The following is a 6,000-nucleotide window of genomic DNA, read 5'->3' as shown; positions in this document are numbered from 1 at the left end:
TTTTTTCTCTCGTTATTTTTTCAAATGCCTCCTCTGCATTGAGATCAATACGTTAGGACTTCGGGGATGAGCTTGACCTATGCGAGCAGTTTTTCACAATCACTTAGGTTTTGAAAATACTGTGTTTTTTTTTGTTTTACCTCCACAGTGGCGATGCCTTGGATGTGTTGTATTTTGCTTTTCGACTTATGGCTATGTTTCTGATATTAAATGCTGAAAAGAGCATGAGCCGGCTGGGATGCCATCAGTATTCTTGGTTCTCTTTGAGACCTCTACTGTTGGTCTGCCTGAGATGATGTTGATTAATATGAACTTGTATGGCGCCACCAGTGTGATGCATCAAATGCCACTTTACATTGTGACACAAGGCAGTAACACATGCCAGCCATCACCCGTCTGACCCCAGATAAATTCTCCATCTTTGAATTTCTACATGATTGATCATAAGTTGAGCCCATAAAGGTCTGTACTTCAAACAACTGTTTATAACCAACACCGTCTTCACCCCTGACAGCGCCGGTGGCCTGTGTCCTGTCAAACTGCGATGCCTTCGTTCGCGGTGTAGCATTCCGCTGGAGCAGGCCTTGGACCTGACAGAGCAGTCTGTGATGGCTGTGTTCATTGTCCGTACGCTCAATAGGCAGCACATGGCGTGGGCAGCAGTCAGTGGGGCTAAATTTGTGCCCCTCTGCTCATTCCGGGGATATTTGTGACTTGCTCCTTGTTGACTCGTTTGCGCTTCTTGCTGACAACGGGTCTCTGTGTGTCACAGGCCGCAAAATCCAGCCAGCTGCATGCAATTAGGCTGCAAAGTGCCGGGGATGTGCATGGCCCTCTGCAAAGCATCAAGTGGTGACGGTGTGCTGAGTTAGAATCTTTCATCAGCTGATAAATCAAGATTAAATGTATTTTCTGTTGTTTTTGCTGTTAAATTTCTCTTGAAATTGCAATAATAACATATCCCAAGTCAATACATCTGCATACTGTACATCTATATCATGATAGAATGAATATGAAGAAATATTGAATTGTATAATTATGTAATTATGACAATGAATACAGTTTCTCACAGAATAAATTGCAACAGGTTTTGTGAAATGTATTTAATCATGTTGTCGATGGCAGGCTATTTTGACGGACAGACAGGCAGGCAGACAGACAGGCAGACAGACAGACAGGCACTGGTCCATAAATCAGTGGCCACATCTTTCGCCACAGGGAGATTCACTGTTGTTTCCTAGGTAACAAGCACCCCCTCCCTTTACCCTTGGTTCATCTGGACTGTACCACTTTTGCTGTAGGGTTGGATATGTGTTGTTTATCGAATAGAAGTAAATCCCCGTGTTAAAATTGAACGACATGTACTAACACATACCAATTTTATACTGTTTTTATTTTAATTTCAGCTCATAATATCCGATATAGCTGAGAATAAATGCGTATTTAATGTGTATACTTTAGGACTAACCCCCCCGCGAAGCACATTCAACATTCCTCGAACTGTCAAAATCGCTTGTTGCTTCCTACCCTAGCCCTAAAAAGTAGTTAGCGAGCTAGCGCGTAGCGAGTCATAGCTTACTTCTGCGCGTTTTAAAATAAAACTGCAAAAAGTCTCGCCACGGGAAAAGAAAAAGTGAGGAATCTCATTCGAAGACCATTTCCCCCCCCCCGACCCGTCCTGCACAACCCAAATAGCGCTCTCGAGAGGCGGTGGTGTCGGCTGAAGCGTGCAGCTGGATGTGACAGGTTCGTCATCAGGTAAGCTGCAGGTAGCTAGCTTAGCAGCTAGCGCAACGTGCCTCTGGCGCCTCACGCTTGCAAGTAGAAGGTGGCTAAAATGGGTGTGAAGATGCTACTGCGGTGTCGTTACCACTGGGATCCGATGTCTGGATTGCTACGCTAATGCAAACAAGTAAAAGCAGCTCCACAGTGACATGCGTAGTGGTGCCTGTGAGCTCCGTCCTGCACAGTCCTGCATGTTGTTTGCTAAACGCGAAGCAACCAATGTCTATAATTCAATCACTCGGGGGACAGGTTTGATAGTAACACATTTATTATAACACATATCATATTGTACTGTATATTTAATATTTTAGTTATTGTGGATTTTTTACTGATTTAATATTCTTTCCTATTTTATTACTTATTTATAATACTTGTTTTGATCTAATTTTTTACTGTCTCTTGTCTATGCTGCTGTAAACCTGCACATTTCCCCACTGCAGTACTAATAAAGGATTATCTTATCTTATTTTACAAGGTGCACTCCTATTCCAGTGTGCAAATAATGAACTGCTACTGTGTGTTACCTTCAAATGCAGATGTGAAAACACAATAACCGTAATTGCACCTTGATTTAATGGGTTGTTGGATTTGAATCGCTGTGTACAAGACAGAATAGAGCCGTTCTAACGAGACGTAAGTGGAGGCACATTTAAATCTATTGCAGGTTGGCAGAGCTTCTCCCACCTGGGTGAGGTTAATAAGTTGTCATCCGACTAGCTGCTATGTCATGTACAGTAATTGGTCCTTCTGAATATGCAAATTGACATCTCGGAACAAGAATTGCACTGGTGGAAGCAAATGAACTATCAGTAGAGCAATATCATAAATGGAATGTATTGTGTTCATTCAGGCTATTAAAGCAATTTGCACACTTGAGTAAGACCTAGCCGTCCACAGCGCATTAGGACTGTTCGGAAAAGGTACTTTGTATAATCAGCAGTATGAAAAATCGACCTTTAATGTTCTAGATTAACCCACATTGATTCCAAGCCAGTAGGTGTTTTAATGTAAATAATCCAGTACTTCCTGGTTGATCTTTTGTGCTCCGTTTCATTGCACAGCCTTGAACTTGCCCAAAACCACACTAGTTGACCACTTGCCCACACATCCACTTGTGTATTCTCTGTCATCATGTGGACTTCAAGCGGAAGGAAGCACAACTCTCTGCCGCTTGATATTTGATTACGTCTAATAATAGAAAAAAAGACAGCTGCCTTTTCATTGATCTGTCTTCGGTGCCCTATTTCTGAGCCTTGTTCTCTCACCCTCTCTCTCGCCGTGGTGTTCGACTGTCCAATAGCACCGCCGGAAAAACAGCCTTTTCAAACAGTTTTAACCCGTCGATTCTCATTTGCTGCAATTAGCCATTGTTTTTTTGGGAAAGGCTCCTTTTGTATTTGAAAGTGAAGGCGCTCTGGGACACGGACTCTTAAATGTGGTTGTGTGTGAGCGAGCGAAGCCGTTTGGGGTCAAACAGGACAGGGATAATAAGAGTGGGGGGGGGGGGGGGGGGGTACAACGTGGGAAGGAAGTGGATCAGCGTGTTTGTCTGCCAGGCCTTTGTTTGTTTTCCTGTCGGACAAACCTATTTAGCAGGTAGGCTATCTGAGGTCTGCCGATGGAAATTAGCTACAAGCAGCAGGCTTGTTACGCATTTATTATTCAGTAATGTGGTTATTGAGAAGTCGGTTTGCAGCCAAATGAGAAATTGATAAGATTCATCTGTGAGCGATGGTGCAGCAGGCTGGCCTGTCCAACTGCTGTTTGCTCTGGATGAATGATGCTGAGTTGTTTCAGTCACGTTGCATCCCGCAGTAATATACTGTTGTTGCTGCTCCTTTAATCTGCTGTGTGTAGCATGAGACTACATCCGCGGAAGGTGTAAGGTGTTATTTCATTACAGGTGCTCTGATGCCGAAGATGACGTCAGTGTTCGGCGTCATCCGCTGAGGTAGAGGATATTTCATGCCAGAGAGTTTAATCACCTCAACCCCCCCCCCCCTGATCCATTTGACAAAATCTATTTCCTGTGGAGCGTCACACTATGAAAGCATAACCAGACAGTAAATACGTTTGTTTATCATCGAACTGTAAAGCGTGTTGAGCCTCGTTGATGTCAACGAAACACCCAGGCTGCTGCGTCATTCACAGCCTTTGTATGAGAGAGAGAGAGAGAGAGAGACAGACGGTACAGCTGTTCTATTGAATCTGGATCGAAAAGTCATGAAGCTGCTTCTCTGACTCATCAGTTCTGTGACGCTCCGGTTTCTCGGCTCGTGTGATGCCGACCGGCATGTCATCGGCCGGGTGGAGGAGGAGAGGCCGGGTGGGGGAGGAGACAGACCAAGACGTCCACGTCCCAGCCACCACCAATCTTCCCTTTTTTCCCCCGAGCAAATTCCGATACAATAACAACAACAGAAATGTTTGCCACTGTGCAATTTTGCAGTCCAGTCATCAGGAATTTGAGTGAAACCGGGCTCGAAAGATATGTTTGAGAAATGGGTTCAAACGTACAGGTGAGGGATGGAGAAGGGATGTGTGTGGGAGGGGATGAGTTTAGAGGTCGGATGCTGAGGGGAGGTAGAGGAGAGTCGGTGCTCTGGTTTCCTGGGGGGGGGGGGTGTTAAATATGATGATAGAACACAGACAAGGACACGGCTGATTTTCATTATGCGACTGCAGAAACTTCTTGATCACTGCTTACTTGTTTTGCCTTGTGGTACGAACAAGTCTAGACTTTACATCTTTTTCCTATTTCGGAAACAATTCAGGCGGTGCTGATTTTAATTAGAATATAATCAAGTTCACAGGGAGAGCGATGGAGACGGAATAAATAATGCGCCAGCTAGTTGAGCAGGGCACGAAATTGGGGAAATACCTTTTACGATCAGCATTCAGGGGTTGTCACTGTAAGCACAGTTTTTCGCCCTATCACACAGCCCACTCTGCTCCAATGGAGAGGCACAAAAAGCCGTGATTCAGTGGAGCCGCCTCTCCATTGGCTGGAGCTGTTAAGGGGCGGGGCCTTGCCACAGGCTGGTGTGCAGGAAGGGGCTGGCTTTAGGGGTGTGGGGGAGTTGGCTGGAAGTGTTTCAGCCAGATAGTTGTAGGAGACACTCTTCTGCTTCCTGCCTGCCCGCCTGCCTGCCTCGCTCGCCGAGAGACTGAGAGGGAGAGAGAGAGAGAGAGAAACTCCCTGTCTGGGCATGGACCCCCGGCTGCAGCACTCTGCAGCTCGCGAGGAATGACAACAGTTCACATGGTCATTAACTCCGGTCGCTGAGGCTGAAGGGAAAGCTGCACTGTAGCTCAGTGTCACAGAAGCGCCGGGTGCCTCCTGTGTTCGGGACAGCAGACAGACAGACAGACAGACTACGGGACCCAGTGGAAACGAGGTGGGAAAGAACCAGCATATTGGCTGGCTTTATCTCTTCTTTTTTGTGTGTTTTTTTTTTCAGGAGTTTTGCTGCAGTGTGCTGCATACCAGTCTGGGTGGAGAGCGAGGAGAGAGCATGTTTTATCTGTGGCGAGAGAAAGAGTGTGAGGCTGAAGAGAATACAGTGTGTGTGTGTGTGTGGGATAAAGGCACAGGAGTGCTGGGAGCCTGCAGCCACGCAGTAACTACGCTCACTGCAGTTTCCAGCGCTGTAATGGACTTTCTCTTTCGACTCCAGAGGGAGAGGCATTATCGCAGCAGTGTACTTACCCCCCCCCCCTTTCCTCAGTGCAAATGTCAGAAGCTTTCTCTTCTTTCTTTTTTGCCACATGGGCTACACATTTTTCCCCCTCTAGAGGAGTGTGGCATCCGCGCTGTGCTGTTCTCCCAAAGTTTTTCCCCGTACAGTAACTTTTTAAGGGCAAAGATTGTTTGGTGTTTACGTACGTGGACACAAAGCTGGAACTTCACAGTTATAATAAGGCCCACATCATAATTAACCTGATGTGTCAGAAGAGGCACGGTTGACGTGTGCCCCAGCTTTCCGCCGCCTGTCTAGATTTAGCTTCGCGCCAGACGCTGGGCCTGGAGCGGTTCAAGCGGTGGACATCATCGCCTGCGTGGAGAAGGCCGGGGTGGTGTCATACATCTGGCTGTGGATCAAGGGGAAGTGGGTGTTTTCTAAAATGGAACATCGGTTCAGCCCTTCCTGTTGCGAAAAAGAACGGGGATAATAAGCCTCAGACAAACACCGAGTCCTCGCTGCAAGACCCTGT

At 46.4% G+C, this 6,000-nt stretch overlaps 1 protein-coding gene across 8 annotated transcripts in view; it reads left to right on the top strand.

Annotated features, from left to right (window-relative positions):
• The first annotated feature begins 1,626 nt into the window (after positions 1–1,626).
• mbnl2 (muscleblind-like splicing regulator 2) overlaps positions 1,627–6,000 on the top strand; it is a 39,073-nt gene continuing 34,699 nt past the window's right edge. For 7 of the 8 annotated variants that reach the window (XM_079296688.1, XM_079296690.1, XM_079296693.1 and 4 more), the window contains exon 1: positions 4,926–5,183. The gene's annotated coding sequence lies outside the window, so the exon portion shown is untranslated. Of the gene's footprint in view, positions 1,759–4,925; positions 5,184–6,000 lie in introns of those variants that run through there. The other variant, XM_079296687.1, reaches the window with a different exon arrangement.

Source organism: Melanostigma gelatinosum (genome assembly GCF_949748355.1).
Source record: "Melanostigma gelatinosum genome assembly, chromosome: 24".
NCBI lineage: Eukaryota > Metazoa > Chordata > Actinopteri > Perciformes > Zoarcidae > Melanostigma > Melanostigma gelatinosum.
Note: the sequence above shows the minus strand (reverse complement) of the source record. Positions and strands in the feature narration are given on the sequence as shown.